The 19,448-nt window shown below is 37.9% G+C and overlaps 1 protein-coding gene across 1 annotated transcript in view; it reads left to right on the forward strand.

Moving 5' to 3' along the window:
• The first annotated feature begins 11,035 nt into the window (after positions 1-11,035).
• brinp1 (bone morphogenetic protein/retinoic acid inducible neural-specific 1) overlaps positions 11,036-19,448 on the forward strand; it is a 123,074-nt gene continuing 114,661 nt past the window's right edge. The window contains exon 1 of the mRNA XM_017407886.3: positions 11,036-11,266. The gene's annotated coding sequence lies outside the window, so the exon portion shown is untranslated. The remainder of the gene's footprint in view (positions 11,267-19,448) is intronic.

Genomic DNA, 19,448 nt, shown 5'->3' on the forward strand with positions numbered 1-19,448 from the left:
ATATTCTTAAGGGCATGCCTTAATTATTGTCTTTGCAGTAATTGTTAACAGTTTGATGGCTATATAAATTAAAATCAAAATCAGTATATATAGGTATTTTTATAATTCATTAGCATTTATTTGACTAATATCTGGTTTGTGATCATATTATCATCTAAAAGTAAATTATATTTATTTATCACTTAGAAGAACAAAATATTTTTTTTCTTTAAATTTTGAAACAAACACAAATAAAGTGTCTCCCAGGTAACTAGCCACATAGATTGTTGCCTTTCCTCAAAATACATATTTTCCATTTCCTTCAAGTTTGTTGATTTTACATGTACATAAATTCTGAGGTCATACCGCACATTCTCAAAGGTCTGAGCTTAGATGGGGTCATTTTAAAGAAAAAAATGTTTTTATACCACCCAAGAAGTATGATTTGTTGTTTGTTGTGCTCATTGTTGTTCTGAAAGGTGACCTAGAGGTTTAATGCTGATGTGTTTCCAGGACGCTGCTACTGACAAACATTGACATAGCATGATTGTCCCACCACCATGCTTTTCTGTGGGGATAGTGTTTGTTGTTTTGGTTCATGTGTTTGTGCAATGAGTGTTTTCTTGTTAGCCAAAACATTCAGATTTACTCAAATCTGAGCAAAATATTTTCTTCCATATTAAGGTAGTCTCCTATGCCTTTTGATAAATTCAATTGTACCCTTTTGCTTTATTTTTTTCCTAAAACAATGGCTAATTATTCCACAAAGACAGTTTTTAGTGGCTTTAGGATTTTTGAGGGTTCATGCTCATTGAAATACTATAGGTTAGGTAGTTAACTTACTTCGCAACTACTATTATGTTGTTATTTATTTTAAAATGTTTGCAGGAGATGACTGTATGTAAGATCACACTGTATTATATCACAGTACAAAAAAAATAATTTAAAAGGATTTGATGGGGTTGAAGTAAAAAAAGTGCTGTTTTTAAATATAATTTCAATAAAAATGTGGACCTTGGGTTAATTAATAAATTGCTACTGCTTTGTAAATTAACAATATAACAAATTGCATTTAAATTCAGCAACATCACTGATATTAAAGACTTATCCCATAACATAAAGCACATAATAATTCATGTCTGGATTACATGTGATCTCACATTTTAACATAAAGGTAAAAAAAAAAATCAATTTCAACAGGATTAGAAAAATTAAAAATTAAACTGGTAACATAGAAAACCTCCTGAATATGCAAAAGGAACCATTGTGTATCTGTATGCATATAAATGAGACAAATCAAACCAAAGTGCAATATATTTTAGTTACCATTTTAGCTAGTTTTCACAATTTCACAACCTCAAATCGTTTGTTGCTGTTTTTTGTTAGTAAACTTTAACATTTTATCTTTTTTATGTATTCTACAATATTAGCTAATTATGATCCAGAATAGTGAGTCAAATCAGAATTTGCATGCTCATTGTGTGACTGTGTGAATAGTCTTTGAGAGTTCCAGCTTCTTCTTACAGATTTATATTTAGTTCTTTAAAGTTCTGACTTAAGTAAAGGTATGATCATGCATAGATGCATGTTTTTGTGTATTACCAATATGAAAAAAACTGGCAATATGCCCAAGGTGTACCTCAGTGTCTGCATGGAGAGGCTTCACACACTGAAACCCTGAAGAAATTAAAGCAGGTATAAAAAAAATGAATGTGAGCTTCTTGTTGTTTATTTCTAAAGATATTTTGAAGATAAAATCAAGACTTGGTAATCAGACAGAATGAAAAGAAAAGTTTTAATTTATGATGAAAAGAACAAACAATTATTACCTTTTCATAATAAGAAATCAAAAAAGTCATTTAACAACACCTGCAGTTTGCTGATTTTCATCCAATGTCCAACAATATTTTCAAATAGATCCTAAAACCTTTCTTAATGCTCTGATAAACTCTGGGATGGTTTATAACCTCAGTATGCTCAATCCTTTGCTTTTATGCCAGATGGGCAATTAAAAATATGGAAAGTGCACACTGAGCAGCTACCCACATACTGGTTGCAACATTGCCACATGTGGTGAGATTACCTGGGACAACCTTCATAATAGATTACTGTGCATGTCCCATTCAAGGTCCTTGTCTAAACTAAAACTTTCTGTGTTTTGTCACAGCTGGTTTTCAAGAGTTTGGAATCACAGTGAGAGATTGTACTTTAAATGAACACTGATCACAAAGTCATTAAATACACACCTACACACATCAAGTGAATAAATATTCCCCCAAAAAATGGTTTATAGGGTTTCCCCCCTAATTTTCTGATAGAAAAGCATCTTAAATGTTATGCCACTTCTGGAAAATCAGGAAAAAAGGCATCAGACAGGCATGGATTTTTAAAAAATCTAAGCTTTTTTTTTTAAAGTTCATTGCACAAAAAGTAATAGTGGGCCTCCAGAACAGGATTTGATGGCAAAAAAGAAATGTAGCAGTACACCTACAAAGAGAGGATGACAACACAAAGTAATTATCAGAACCAGTGTAAGAGCAAACATCAAAATCATATAGGAAAATCCAAGCAATCGCAAGGAAACAATCTATCCTTATAATACCAACACATACTATCAAATCAAATAAAGACGACAGACAATATATATATATGTACATGTATATGTGTGTGTAATTTTATGATGATATTAATAAGATGTTCTCACCAACAAATTACAGGTTTTGTTGAAGGTGCTACGTTTGTATTAAAATGCTTGTCCTCTTACTGGGTGAAGCACCCTGAAACACGGCTTGTTTTATTACAGTAGAAGAGAGGATAGAATGGTGCCATCTTCATCCATCTGTGTGTCTTTCACTTGACCCCCTGTTCCACGCCCTGTAAAGGGGGGAAGGGGGTGGGGAGTGGGGTGATAAGGAAAACATTTGACTGATGGACCTCCTGGCTATTTGGACATCTGTCTTTTCCTTCATAGCCCTGTCAGGGAGAACTCAGGGTACAATGTGACAGGCCTCTGCAGCAGTGTGTACTAACATCAGGTAGAAACATCTCTGTGGCCTATGAGCCTCAGAGATCAGCTATTAGTAAGTTGTCAATCTAGCAAGCAGTAACGGTCTTCCGCGGGCAGTTAGGAGGAAAATTCACCTATTGGCTCATAACAAGGAGGCAGATGTGAAATCATTACAGTCCAGATAAATTTAGCACCTGTAAGGGTATTGTGCCGATGTTGAATATGGTCCAATTATTGTGGTTACACTATGTGGATAATGGAGTCAAATCTGTACTGTATATTTTTACCTTGACAGTGATGCTCTACACACCCAGAGTGCATTAAGTTACAAACTTTAGTAATGTTGGACACTGAGAAACACATGCTAAGTAATACATTTTAAACATACTACTTTAAAATTTATCATCAAGAAAAACAGTGCACTCATTAGGTTTTCAGTATGCTTTAAACAGTTGACTTTCTTTGCTTAAAATGTTTTATTATTAATGTTGAGAACTGCTACCTCCTAAAATAACTGCTTAGGATGTAAGAGTCATGCCATTAAAAAGTAAGGAGTTACGTTGCTAAGTTACCCCCTAAGAGCGTTAACTCAGAGTGGTATTTTCTTGTCACTAATTTTACAAAGAAAATGCTTTTAAGTATCTTTTACACTTTAGTTTTGCATAACCTGTTCTGGCATTTGCAGCTTGTTTTGACTAACATTGGCAATGTTGCAATGTCAGGTAAAACACCCACTTCAATGCGTAAAGATATACTATGGATACTCAACTTATAAATCTTTTTTTTAACTAAATTTAACAGTATATTTACAAAACGTTGGCACCTGGTAGTATCTTCTCTGCTGTATTACCAATTAATTTTCTTCTGAGTGGGAGCTTAAGAAAACCTGAAAACTTGTTGGTGACTAGTTCAGAAATGTTGGAGGATGGTTGGTGACAGTTTTGCGCAAGAAAGAATGTGGGCTGGACAGAGTTGATGTTCAGAATTCAGCAATGAATGTAATAAGCTGCCTCAGTCTAGGAGTTTTTTGGACACAACTTTGGCAAAGAAGAGATTTTATTCTTACCTCTCTTTCTCCTTTCTGGGCTTTGCCTGGCAAGCCATCACTGTCCTGGAGCTGCTGGCTAGACTCATTAGAAACATTAATCATGGCTGTTGGGTTTCAGATATTAGGAAGGAGGCTATGGTCCTACACAACATGGACAGTAAGGCACGGCAGATGTCTTGAACACTTGGACCCACTTTGATATGTGCCACCTGCACTGCAAAAGGTTTTGGCCTACTTCACTTCACCAGACAGCATCCTGCTACAACAGACTGTTTTGTTACAACAAATGTGTGGGTGAATCAGCTTGCCAATATGTTGCTGATCTATGGGACTTGGATTGTTTCTGCAAGTTTTGGGCCCTTTTCAATAAATTATTTTTGGACTAACTGGCTGAGGTGATAAAATTTGCAAAGATCCAAGTGAAACTTTTCAATGCTTTTTGACAATTTGACTTTGGGAGAAGGAAGACAAACTAAAGTCTACATAAAAGTGTAAAATAAAATAGAAGTCCAGCTAGATGGTCCCTCAACCTTACTATACCCACTGATGGCATCAACAAGAAAATCTCTTCCTGCTTGTCCCTGAGGCATATGGTTTAGGGGTGAAACTTACCAGACACCACTGCACACCAATAATCCTGCTCTATGTGATATGTGTTCACTCACAGTTTGTACTGTCTGCCCAGGATATAGCCATGTCAGCGGTTTGGGAAATACCTTTGCCATGGATGGTCGCTAATACCTCTCAGACATCAACCTATCCAAATCTGCCAACTCAAAAAATTACGTATTCAATGAGCTCTAAGTCCCAACTGTTCAATTGGCACACACTGGATTTGGATGTTATGTGCCTGCCATGAGTTTCCCGGTCATTGCTTAACATCTTAAATTTGCAGCGGCTCTTTCCCCAAAAGATGGCCCTGACAGACACAGCTTTAAATTTGGCATGATGGGCTCAGTAGCCTTCTACATTCATTATGGGACCAGGTAACAACTATGATGCTGTGTAATGATTTCATGTTGGCCTTACCCTGGCCCATGCCATTTATATCTGGCAACTTTTATTCATAGTTTCAAACAGAGAAACCAGTGAGATAAAATTACGTACTACATGCTAGACTACAAACAAAAACAAAACAATAAAAAAAGAGTTCTAAAGCCATATAGAGCAACTGGTATATAAGTTTAAAGAAAGAAAAATCTCACCACATGTCACAGTTTTCTTGTAAATTTGACAATAATTGTCGTAACAGGGCATGATGCAGCTTGTTAAGATGATCTCCATAACCCATTATATATAGTGATGAGGACAGAGGGAATCGTTCTCACATCAATCACTCTCCTGATGAAATGCATCCTCTGCTGAGCTTTCTTGGTCAAGTGTGTGGGGTTGAGGGTCCAGGAAAGATCCTAAATGATTAAAAGCTTATAGAAATCTATTGTTTCGGATTCTTTTCATAGGGGAATCTTAAAAAAAGAAATTTGATGAGTATTTTTTCCCTAAAACCCAGAGTCAGTTCTTTAGTTTAGTCAACATTTGGGGCAAACTATTGTTTCTATGCCATCTCAGCCATGTTACATCTGCTCTTTAACATACTGCTTATGAGTCACACATCTGTTGTATCATCAGCAAAATTAATGATTAGCCTTGCAATCAATGTCAGCTGAGTAAACAGCAAAGTCCTGAGCACACATCCTTGAGGGTTTCCTATGTTTAGTTAGATGATACCTGATGTTTAATGTTTTACTGATGGAACATTATGTTTCACTGCCAACACATACTTAATTGCAACTCGGAAAATGACCAAGTTCTGCAGATCTGTGTGAATTAACTCTCCTTAGTATCTTTAGTATTCACACACTTTCAGCACCTAATCACCATCAGTAAGGGTAGGTTTCATTACTTCTTTTGCATAATTCCAAACTAATAATAAAATAAAAGACAACTTCTTATTTTATTTTAATGCAATTTACATAATTACCTAGATTAGTTTTACAACTTTCCTACAATTTTCAAGCATCTGTTTTAAACTTCAGTTACATCCATAATATCAGCTTTTAGGTGGGTTGAATAACTGATTATTTTATTGTGTAAACTGTTTTATTTTGTAAACTGCATAACACATCACCTCAAGATCAAAACTGTGCTCTTCAGAGAACAACCAAGGGACATAAACTTGATCATCCACCAATAAAAATGGAATTTAATGTAAATTATTGATTTTATATGTTTACGCCTTTTTTCAAGTTGGAAAGTAATCCAAGTTCATAGATGCCAGCATCATACTGTATGTAGTTTACAGAAAGAAAAAAAAATGTAGTAAAAAAAAAACTGCAGTTTAATTTTTGCTAAACTTCAATGTGATTTAAGTCTTCTTCCAGATTCACCCGCCTCATATATCTGTAACTCTGGTCTCCTGCTGGGTCTGCCTGAGGCAAACAGTGCTTGAATTTATTAGTCTGATAGTGATGTGGAGTCAGAACAAGAGAAACCCTCATTTTATCCCTAATGCGTACTATTCCAAATGTCCAAGAACTTTGTTTGCTTACAGGTTCAGTTTTATTACCAACAGTGGAGAAGCAAAAGCAATCAGAATGAGAAATCACAAGCTCCCAATATTTATAACTGTTAAGAAAACATTTGGTGTTTCTGAAATGCACATTCTTTTAGTTTATCAATAACTGAAGCTGTGTTTTCAAATAAATATATTATGCATCTTTTAAAAATATTTTACAAAATCTACAAAATAAAATAATTCTTATGCAATTCCATGCACTACTACTTTTCTAATAAGAAAAAGAAAAGGTTCATAATAAGTAGGAGGCACAATGTCTTTAGTCAGAACTGCAAAAAGAAGAGGGTGCAATGAGATGATGTAATTAAGTCTGCCAGTCAAATCTCAAATGAAGGGAATCCAGTGGTGAATAAATTAACATGATGAAAGGCCTGGTGACGAGGAGCAGATTGGACAATGGAAATGAGGCTGTTGAATATCGAATATTACAACTCTTTGGTGTTAAAAGAGTTTTAACCAACCTTGTGTGCAACCATAACTCCATAGATTTTTGTGTTTTTGACAAGGACGCAGGGTAAAGTGTCCAGTGAGCGAGACCAAAACCAGACACGGAGACAACAGCTGAAGGTAAGTGTTTTTATTTACAAGGTGGAGTCTATGTACAGTGCGCGTGCCGTGGTTGGATCTGGAAGGAAAGAGGACAGGGTGAGTCTCGGGTACCAATCCTGCAATCAGCTGAGCACTGCACGAACGACTTAATTGTTTGTCCTTTGGTCTTACAGATCCAGAAGGTGTCCAGCGGTGAGGAGGGAAAAGGAGGAGGCGTTCAGGTGATCCAGGAGTCGACAAACCAGTAATCCCGTCCAGGTGAGTATTCCGAAAACCAGGGTAGGTATCTGTGAGTCCAAAGCTCCGTGACGTGGCAAGGTATCTAAAACAAGGTCCATAGAAAACGTAGTCAATAGTTAACCAGAACTTGGTTAGAAACGGTGGCTGGGAATCTAACCCAGGAGGTTCGATGCTCCAGCGAAGGTCTGGTCTCAACTGGAGGCTTAAGTACTGGCAGTCCTCATTAACCCGAATCTGGATCACCTGTGAAAGTAAGAAACTGGAGGAGCCGCCCCAAGGCGGGGCTAAAACTCCAGATCCCTACAGTTTTATAATTTATTACATTTATTGAACCTTTTTGTTGAACTTGATTGAATTCACCTTTAATTGTGAAACATTTATTGGCGATAATTTACAATATAAAGTCTACTTGACTATGTCACTTTAACTTGGCTAGAAATTCCAGACTAGTGTTTTCTCGCTGAAGAAAAAAAACAAGTTGAGGTATATATTCTCCAACAATCTTGTCATCCCCCAAGCAAACAAATACACAAAGTAATGTACATATCATCAAGATACATTGAGTGCAGCAGTGGTGATGATGAGTCACTGTGGCTATTGTGACCAACATTTGCATAACAGACAGAATTTTTTATGTGCAGGGCGACTGTTCTACCTACAGTAACACATGGACCAAGATATAAGCACCAAGTGAGGTTTGTTTTGTTGGAGGTGATAAAGATTTTCCAGAACTGCAGTATGCAACTAGACAGGGAGAATCACTGGAAATCCAACTTTCTTCTGTATCACAAACTGAGTGACATTTGCTTTATTTTAATAGAAATCTAATCAGCGACAAACTGTGTGAATTGTTCAGTCATTGTTTGACGTCATTCTGTGACTCAACTACAGATACTATTTTCAAAACAACAAGAACATGATGAAATGTTTGAGCCATCTTGAGCGTGCCCGGAAGCTAAATTACCTCAGTGACAGAAAATCTCAAAAATAGATGGGGAAGTTTTAAATTAAAAGCTACAACCAATAGAATTATGAGATGTGACGGGTTCAGTGAACCTTGTATCATTTTATGTCTGCAACTCCAACCAAAACTTGTCATGTGTCACCACCACTTGCAGGCAAATGACTCTGTAATGGCACCATTTATCCATTTAGCCTCATTGAGTTCTATGCGATGCTGCTTCCACCAGGTTCTTTGGCTATCCCTTGATGATTCAAGCACTTGACGGCAAGTGGACCATTGGAGAGTTAGTGAGTTGTAAAGTGTGACTTCAGCTGATGTCAAAATTATTTAAAAATGTGTTTATCTACATACTTGAAGTTTGAGTCACTTCAAATTTCAAAAAATAATTTCTATCCTTAAGACTGCATAGCTAACTATATTTTTCACTAGTTAGATTAATACATCTAATTTACAGTTTTGTCTAATGGATCAATGGTATTGCTAAAAATCTGGGAAAATTATAAATCTAAACATTAAACACATTTTCTTTTTTTTTTAGAATACAATTATTTATCTAAATTATACAAATAGGAAAACAAATCATCCTACAAATCATAAACATTGTTCATATTCATGTTCAACATAAGATGATATATTAAGAACCTGTGCTCATTTGCAATGTTTTAACAATAATGTAAATAATTTGAGTGTTCAGTCAAATATTCTTATACATTCTTAAACACAGGCTTGAACACAAGATATTGGAAATTCTCCTGAAACAGGATCACAAAATATTAATAATCATGAATGGTTAGTAGGAGACTTGCAAATCTTGCATGCTTTTTTATTTTAATTAGACAGTTGCTCTAATTGCTTTTGTGTGCTGCATTGCAGAACTTTGAGGGAAGCCTGATTGAGACAGAAGTTTGCTGATATATGAATAAACTCCAACGCAGAAGATTGGGCTGCTTATGTCTCATGGGAAATATTTGTACGAATTGTGGTTATGTCACATCTCTGCAAGTTTCCAAACATTTAGAGCCATCTGTTGCCAGGCTAATTGTTGCCACAGACCACCTCTCCAGCATGACTATAAGAGGGTTAAAAGAAAATATTTGACAATTTGCTATTGTTCATTATCAAAATAAAGCACAATAACTTAAAACAGGAGGTGTGGGGTTTGTGTTTCTATAAACGGCTAAATAAAAAAAGGCCTGGTCATTTTGAATAAATGCACATTGCATGGTGCTTTTCACAACAGAGTTTTAAAATAAAATAAGCAAATGATGAGAGGGGACAGCGTTATAGCTATTTTGGTCAAATCTTGTAAGTGGCATTATGCTCTAATGCAATATTTCAAGATCTTACAAGATATATTAGCATTTAGAGAATGTGCTGAGTATGACTCTCAGCCAATACCACACCAAATCTAGCTCAATATCTGTAAACTTGACTAATTTTCCAATATATTTGATGTTGATTAGCTGTAGTGATGATCTTGTACTGGGTTTACTTCAAACGTTAATCAGTTGTAGATGATGATTACTTTCTCTGACTTTCATTAAAATCCATCCACCAATTCACAAAATAGTTTAATAACAGACAGACAAAAACACACAAACACAAGCATAATCAGTAACTTTTCACCTTACAGAATAAGTAATACATGTTTTAATTCATTTCATCAAGTATATGTCATCATGTATATCTAGGGATGAAGTGAATTAAGATCATGAAAAGAAAAAAAAAATCCTGTTTGTTTACTCAGGCTTTTCTTATCGCTAAGTTGATTTCAGCAACTCAGCCAGGGTCCAGAAACTAACAGCAAACATGTTGCATCAATCAGAGACTGGAATCAAATGAAGCTCTTCTGGGTCAGCACCATGGACAGCAAGCAGAATTTCTATCTACTTGAGTGTCTGCTGACGTTTCTTTCAGCACCACGGACAGCAACTGCAAACATTTGACTTGTGTGCAGAGAAAGTCAACTCACTCATACGTTTACTGCCGGATTTTCAGGTTTATGTTAGTTTTAAATGAGGTTACATACAGGCATTTCATGTGTCTACTTGATTTGCACTTTCAAATTTCTCTTTTAATTTACTCACCTCCTTTCCCCACAGTTTTTGCTTAGTAACGACTAAACTATTCGAGACACAGCCTGTAAAATAGATAGATACTTTTATGATTTATTCCTAGAGATAAATTCAAATCGTCCAGCAGCATCATGACATTAAGTAAATACATTAAGTAAAACTAAAACTAATAAACTAAAATATTCAAGTGGATGCTCAGCCACAAGCACACTGAACTTAATAAACAAAATCGAATTAAACTTCTTTAACTAATCAATTTAATGTACATGGTGCCACTGAATAAACTCATGGCAATTTCTAAAGAAAAGTCACGACGCATCGCCCCTCCGCCTGATAGAGTCCAGACCCACCCCTCACTGTCTGCCATGACCGTCCTCCACAATACCATACAGGATTCTTTGTACCTCCCCTTTTCTCGCCCTCAGTCAGTGCATCCCAGCCTCCCTTTCTAGATATCCATCCCACACCTCTCCTCCCGCAAACAGCCCCTACAGGGAGACAATATTAACCGTAAGAATAATAAAAGCCAGGACAGAACTGTTCCAAACACACCGAATCTCACTTCTACAGCTTCTTCCCCCCCCCCCCCCCNCCTGACGGACTTCATCACTTCAGAGCTCCGCGCGCCAATGCCCGAGACCACGCAGAAGCGACGGATTTTTCCCTCTCGAGCATGAGAAGGATTGCCAAATCATCCGCAATCCAACCTCGCCGACCGCGCCACCAGCATGAGCACTGGATACATACGCTCCAGCAGAAGTTGTTGGCTCGACAACTAACGAAGCCTTGGACCGCAAATCCACCTACAAGAGGGGAGAGTCAGTTTTAGGTAAGTGCGGCTACACTTGAACCTCTCTAACAGAACAGGGCGGCCTCGTTCGGATAGAAATACATATATTTATATAAATATTTTTCTTTTATCCATCACTGACCACGAGGTTGTGATCGGGTAGGCAGGGCTTCACTGTGTGGCACAATTATGGCGATGTTGCGCGGTCAGCATGTTACTGGGGTGTCCTTTTCCAGGATGGATCGGTTTTTTTTCTGCCTTTAAATATTCGCCCTACAAGAAGTCCTATCAAGCTCCGCCCGGACAGAAGCAGAATGTCGATGAGCACCTCTCGGGCTAATAAAGTCTCGCAGTTTTTTAAAAAAAATATTAAATAAAAACATTCATCCCCATTAGTTTTGGGCTCAAAATGATGCCGCCTACCCTCCTCTTGTTGTGGGTCTTTTCGAGGTGATGCTGCAAACCGCGCGGCTATAAAGGAGGCAATGATCTCACAATTTAGGCATGATGCGCGGCTTCAGTGGAGGCAAATACGAACATCATAAAAGGAGAGGTAAATTAGGCCTGCAGATCTGTGTGCAGTCGGCATTAGTATTCAAGCTGACTCTGTTTGCACTCTAGTAGTGGCTTTTTTACCATCCATGTTGGGCATTTTACCTGCGTTAGCCACAAAAACACTAAGTGTTTTGGAACTCGTGCTGTTTTTTATTAACAATATTGTTAAATAACAATATTTATCTCCCACCCCGTGTATTATTTACTGCGTTTAATGAGTTGAATATCTGTTTCTGCGCGCGTGCGCCCCCCTGGCATGACAGTGCGTGTCCACGGAAGCAAGCACGTACACGCATTCGTTGTTGTCGTGCGCGTGTGTTTTGTCACCAGTGAGGCAAAGTTGCCGTTCCATCAACTTGCTGTGACTGCAGTTCCGCTGGCTACCTGCGGGGGGAGCTCCTGCTCTTCTACACCAGGTGTCATCATGTGGCTGTACGGGCGAGATAACTTGTGTGTGATACTGATACCAAGACTATGAAATTAGAGAAGCAGCTTTTGTTTGAAATCGCTCTGGAAGCTTTATTTGCAAGTCCATGACTGCCACTGCAAATTTCTGTTCGTCATTTGTGGAGGGAAAAAAAAGCAGTGATGTGCAACATTAATACATGTACCCCAAAGTGCAACTTTAGAGCTGAGATGACAAGTTTGACAAGTCACAATTATATATATATATATATATATATATATATATATATATATATATATATATATAATTTTTTTTAATTTTTTTTGTGTGTTGCACATGCTTCTAAATAATCCCACATGCATCCAGTGAAATTATCATGCCCTGTTTCAAATCATAGTATTATTAACAACAAGTCAATTCACTCTTGGACTCCCCTCTTCACATGTGCAGAGCAGAAAATTGCACTGGCAGTGGAAACTGCAGAAGAAAAGCTGCCTTATCCGGCATGCTTCATTCAATCTGGTGGCCTTTTCAATGGTGAAACGCTGGCAACATGTAATCATTCCCCAAAGGAAAGCAGTCTAAATCACATTTCCAAAATGAAAATGCCAGCAGTAGCTTAAAGCTATATTTGTGTCATGGCTTTAGATGACCCAGTGTTGATCATGCTTCCAGGGACTGAAAAGAGAACATGCAGCAGCAGAGGTCCTTTCACGTTTTTTGGCAGAACTTACAGTGAGGTTTTCATTAAAGCTTTTACAAAACCAGGAAATAAACAGATCCTGAAAAGGTAGAAATGATAAATTTGTGCATTTTTCCCCTACATGCTGCCTTCTCTGTTACCCTTTATGTCATCCTTTTATATTAAGGATTGTATTGCCAAACTTTGCAATGAACAAAAAGAAAAGTGATGGCACAACTCCGCAACTTTCTCATTTTATTGTGTTCTGGCTGCAGCTGAAGCAGCCAGAAAGCTGCTTCCCAGGAGGTAGGGGGAAAAAAATATCTATTGTTATTAGAAACAAACAACAGGGGTCACATAATGACACATGACAAAAATCTCTCAAATACCAACAAGTTCACAATATTTTGGAAAGGCAGCTGATGCAGTTGACCTCTGTCAGAGCCTGTCTGACCTCTGTGCTGTAGCTGACAGCTGTGTACGACTGTGCGGGTCAAACAAATCTTGTATAGTTTGTTGTTCACAAAACAGACCAAGGTTTCTACTGAAAGGGCTGGTAAAATAATTGCAAGTGATCAGTTACATTCTTGCTCCCCATAAAACATTATCAATAGTAAAAGGTAAAAAAGAAAACTTTGTCTTTACTTTTCTTTTGTATTAGGCTTGACAGAAACCTTATTTCTAGAATTTATGTGGTATGAAAAAACATTTTCATTTTCAAGACACAGTGTTTCTTTTTTTTGTTGTTTTTTTTTTTGTTTGTTTGTTTTCGTTAGTTGTTTGTATTATACACTGGCTTATTGTTTTAGAAGGCAATCATGAATTTGTAAAGGAATAGACCAGTGTGAAGGCAATGTCTCTGTGAAGCCTCAGGCAGAGTGAAAATGGGTTCAAAACTCATCATAGTGACATTTTCTTTGTCACATACCAAAGAACCGAAAAGACACAAATTGCCTACTAATTATAAGACTTAATCTTTACTTTCATTTGGCGCTGAACTATTGATAAAATCAAAAAGTAAAGAAAAAAAAAAACGTAACAGGAAACAAATCTTTTACATCGTAGAGGGTCTAAAGGTAAAGCTTGTTGTGGTTCAAAGGCTGATGAATCGGAAGACAATGTTCTATAATATACTTGAAATATTACATCCATTTAAAATAATAAAGATGCTGCAATTACAGTAGGTTTTAGTATAATATGTTGATTTGGCACTAGCTTTTTAAATATGGCATTTTCACAAAACAGAAAACAAAGTCAGTTTCTTGCCCTCATTCAACCTGACTTTGCTTGTTCCTAGACCGTATCATCATGGAATGAGAGTGAATAAACCAAGTTTAAAATATCTCTCCTCCACAAATTCATTTATTTATACACCTGCCTTCAAATGTGCAGTTGTGACACTTACTCTGTGGAGGAAAAAAAAAAATCCCACACCATGCAAATTAAGCATCTTTACCTTCCACTTGCCCATTGCCAGGTAGGTCTCATTGAATTGAAAACTGACACCAAATTGAGCCTCTATTTCCCTGACCCATTATGTACTGCCAGGAAACTCAGTCATTAGTCCTCAAATATGATAACGCTCCCAACACAGCAGTAACTACAGTAATTTATCTTGCCTGACACTACCTTGGTCTTGCTGGCTTGGTGACAGCGCTAGTTATGCACTTATTGGAATTTTTTTGCCTCGTGTTACAGAAGGGAGCATGATGTCTTGATTTGCAGCGGTCTGCACTGGTCGATAATTATACACAAAACCTTCAACTTTTTTTTTTGCTGTGGCTTCTTTAGGTTCTTTTCCAGCAATAGAAAATTTGATCGCATCCTGTCTAGAGGTTGACTTAAAAAAATAACAAAAATATAATCCTGAGTGGAAAGAAAAGGGGAAAAAATCAATAGCTGGAGTGACCACCTTTTTTCTTTAACCTCCTTGGACCTGGCGTTCACATATGTGGACATCACATTTTACTTAGCATTACTTGATTCACACCATGTCCCAATGAGCCCAGATAGCGAAGAGAAATTAAAAATGCATGCCATGCAAGAGTTCGGGTCTTGGGAGGTGAAAACAGCATCAATTCTTCTGGGCACAAAGTGTGGAATTTGGTTAGACTATTTTCAGGTGTATGTTCAACCAATTACACTAAACAGATGCTGATGATTATAATTTTCACATAATGAAACACAGTTATTACCTCAAACAAACTGCTGCGTAACGAATAGCCTAACTTTGCTACCAAGTTGAGGTTGTGGAAGAGTTTTATGGTACGTGTCTCACAAGCAAGACTTAATATAGTAAGAAAACACAAGGTAGATAGACAAGATCTCTGCCCAGAAAAGATTTGAAAGCTTGGGTTTCACAATCAAGACCCTTAGAAGAAGCACATAGAAGCAGATGATGTTGAGAACCACAGAAACAGTGGTCAGTCAAGTAAACTCAGATGTGCTTACTTCCCTTCAAAATCTGAAGATTTAAAGAGTAGTACTGTCATCCTAGAACTGCTAAAAACCCATGGGACTCAGGTACATTCACCTACTCTCTAGAAAAATCAGACAAGAAGAGGTTTCCATGCAAGAATTTCAGCTAAAAAGTGCTACTTACAAAGTGGAAACAATCTGTTAAGGTTATTTTAAAATAAATTCTGGGATTCTGCCTATTTTAATTGAATTATTTTTGCAAGACGGAACATACATCAAATGCACTAACAGAACAAATGATGATGCTTCTCTGAGCCAGTCTTTATATACTGTCTAACAAGGTATCACAGGACAATGGAATTTAAAATGGAAAATCCTCAGTCCTTTTTCCAGAGCTGTTAAATGACTTAAATAGTTGCCCTTTCACATCCTGCCTTAAGGGTTATCATGCAGTCTTCTTCTTTGAACTTCCGGTATCCAGAGAATTGACCTACCTCTTGCTCTAGGGTTTCTGTGAGGTTTTCCTTGTCATCTGGTATAGAATTAAACCAACCATTTGAAATTCCTTCTCACGTGACCACCCTTAACCTAACCAAAGAGCCATGAATACCTTAAATTCATATTGCATGCATTTCACACAGATCATATTATTCTACGTTTAGGCACTGAAAACAATATAAGGAATTATTTCTCTAACACAAGCCCGAGCAGTTGATCTGTGCATGAACACAGGAGGGTGCAGGAAAATGGTAGCAGGTGCTCTGAATTGATGAGTCAGAACTTGAAACATTTGGGTACAACAAAGGGCAGCTTGCTCATTGAAGAACTGAACAGCGGTACAATAATGAGTGTCTGCAGGCAATGGTGAAGCATGGTTTAGGTTCCCTGCAAGTTCAGGGTTACATTTCTGCAAATAGAATTGGAGGATTTGGTTAGCATTAATGGTGCCCACACTGTTAAAAAAAATAGAAACAGATACTTTGAAGTGCAAACAGATCATGCACTACCATCAGGAAGGTATTTGATTGGCCCCAAGTGTATTCTGCAGCTCGACAATGATCCAAAACATACAGCCATTATTATTAACTCCCATCTTCAGCACAAAGTAGAAAAGGAAGTTCTGGAAGTGATGGGACAGCCCGCACAAAACTCTGATCACAACATCATAAAGTGTGTTTGGAATGATATGAGGAGTCTGAAGGATCTGAGGCAGAAACATCCACAGAAGATCTGTGGTCATTTTTCCAAGATGTTTGGAACAACAGTACCTTTAAATATTTTGTACAATTGTATCTGATAAAAAAAACTCCCCAAAAACTAAGGCTGTTTTGATAGTAAAGAATGGTGATACCAGTTATTGATTGTCTTTACATTTTTCTTCTGTTCTTTCCCTTTGAATTATTAATTGTTTAAAAATAAATTAATTTATGTGTGCCAAACTCTCATTTTTGTTTCATATCTTGTGGTAACAGTATTTTTTAACAATAATGTTTCAGCTATGACTAATATTTAGCTTTTTTTACTATTCATTTTTTCTATTTCACCATGCTCATCTCTTCCGGAAGTTTATGGCAGCATTTTGACTGTGCAGTACTGTAGATGCATTTTGGAAAATTTATGATACCGTGTGGTGTATGTTATATAAAAGCATGAATCACGTATTTTAGTTTAGTGTGCCTGAGGGTGGAAAAAAATATTTTCAAAGCCAAAATGATTAATTGAAAACTGTGTATCTTCTTTTGTGCATGTTTAAAACGGCTTTAATTAATATTCCTGTATCAACAATGTATCAGATGAGTGGACTCTATAATATGAAAGAGCTGCAATGGTAATGAGCCACAGAGAATTACCACCAATCACTGTTTCCCCCTGCTCTGTGAAAGTCACTGCTTCCAGAAACAGCAGGAAAAAAACAAAAACACCCAGCAACAAAGTAAGAACAAAGTTTGGAACTAACCGATAAACATAGTTAAAGAGAAAATCCACAAAAATATGTTTTAAAAGAATTTTAAAGACAAATTGTCAGGTTCTGAGAGTTCTGCTGTGTTTTGTGCCTGCTGCTTCATGTTTCTCCCGACAGGTGGCGGTGGTAGACTGGTGGTGCCTACAACAGGTGTGTTGCATCAGGAGCTCGTTTAGGGGGTGCTTAAGAGAGGCAGCTGCCAGCACTTCGGTGTCAGAGTGTACACTAGTATGGTACGAGTGTTACCTCCTGGCTCAAGCTCTCGTTCTGTGTATCTGGCTCATGCTAACCTTGCCTTGTTCCCTAGTGGATTCTATTCATGCTGTTTTTGTCTCATTCCAGGAAAGAACCTTACTGAATATCAAGTCTATGTCTCAAGCCAGTGCAACCAAAGGATCTAGTGCTATCGCATGCCGAAGTGTTCTGTTGGCAGTTTTCTCTGACAGCTTCCTCCTAGACCGAAACCTGCTCACCCAATCTCCGCACCAACTTACCACCAGCACGCCACCTGCCTCGGAATCCGTCCATAAGGAAAGCACTATAACTCTCAGACCTGAGTGGAGGAAATTCTTCCCCCCAGCAAGTAAGCAACAAGTCCAACAGGCTGGTAAAGTACCTCAGCACAATTCCAGCATTAATCATTCTTACCTCTGTCCAGTGGATGAACCTGCTCCTGGGTACCTGGTTCCTGTCTTCAAGTGCCGTTCATGAAAATAAAACTTTTAAACTTTACCTTTGACTTCTGAGTGTGTTCTGCATGTGGGCTAAATCTCTGGCTTTAAACATGACAGAACACTCTGACCAAACAAGTCCAGCGGACGCACTCAGTCGTAAAGTAGCCGATCAACAATTAGAGATTCAAGCTCATGACTCTGTTTTGAGATCTCTACAGGATCAATTAAGGGAGAACACACAACAGCTGCAGATGGTTACACATTTTCTGCAGAGCGGTTCTCCTGCTGGTGCATCGGCTAATCCCATTCCAGCTTCTGTCAGGCAAACTGCTTTCCTTCCACGAGAGGTCGCTACTGCACATCCGGAGAAGTTTTCTGGTGAGACCAATTCATGTGGTGGATTTTTGTTACAATGTTCCATTGTTTTTAACCGCCATCCACACTCCTTTTCTGATGATAATATGAAGATCTCATATATGTTGAGTTTATTTACTGGAAAAGCTTTAAGATGGGCTGAGGCTCGCTTTACGGATGTCAGCGATTATGGCTGTACTTTCAAAGAGTTTTTTAAGGAGTTTAAACAAGTTTTTTCACCAGAAGAGGACCAAGCGAGTAGTTCGCAGAAGTTACTAACTTTGAAACAAGGAGACAGACCTATTTCAGAGTTTGCCATCGAGTTCAGGACACTTGCAGCTTCTTCTGGATGGGACAACAAGGCATTAAGATCAGTCTTTCGTCAGGCTTTAGACGAGACTTTAAAAGATCATTTAGCTCCTTTTGACGAACCAGAAACACTTGATGAACTTATATCTTTAGCTACTAAGATGGATAACAGGCTGAGAGAGAGAAAGAGGGCTTCAGTGAGTGCTAAGGATCAGCTAAAAATACCTGTGCCAAGTCCATTTATACCAATTAAAGCATCCAACAGTACTAAGTGGACGGAGCCCGAACCCATGCAGTTAGGTAGAACCCAACTAAGTCAAGAGGAGAGAAACAGACGTAGAGATCAAAAAGAGTGCTTTTATTGTGCATCCCCAGATCATTTCGTCTCCAGGTGTCCGGTTCGGCCAAAAGAAAGGGTCCACCGGAAGTGATGGGGAGACCGGTGGACCAACCTGTGGAAACGAAATCCCCTCATTGTACTATGTCAGCCACACTCATGTTCCAGAATCAACAGTTCAAATTGGCCACTCTCATTGATTCCGGTTGTGATCACAATCTTATTGATCAGGATTTTGTCAGGCAACATCAGATACCTACAGAACCACTGAACTCACCTGTTCCTGTTACTTCACTCGACGGAGGAGAATTGTCTACCATTACTCACCGTACTAAACAGATGGAGTTGGTTTTGTCAGGTAATCACCGAGAGTGGATTTCATTTTATATCTTCCCCATACAACAATCGGAGGTCGTGTTAGGATTTGACTGGCTGAAACATCACAATCCTCATATAAACTGGTCTGATTTGACCATAAATTCGTGGTCCACTAATTGTTTGTCTTCCTGCTTACAGTCAGCCG

The sequence above is a fragment of the Kryptolebias marmoratus genome, linkage group LG14 (genome assembly GCF_001649575.2).
Source record: "Kryptolebias marmoratus isolate JLee-2015 linkage group LG14, ASM164957v2, whole genome shotgun sequence".
Taxonomy (NCBI): domain Eukaryota; kingdom Metazoa; phylum Chordata; class Actinopteri; order Cyprinodontiformes; family Rivulidae; genus Kryptolebias; species Kryptolebias marmoratus.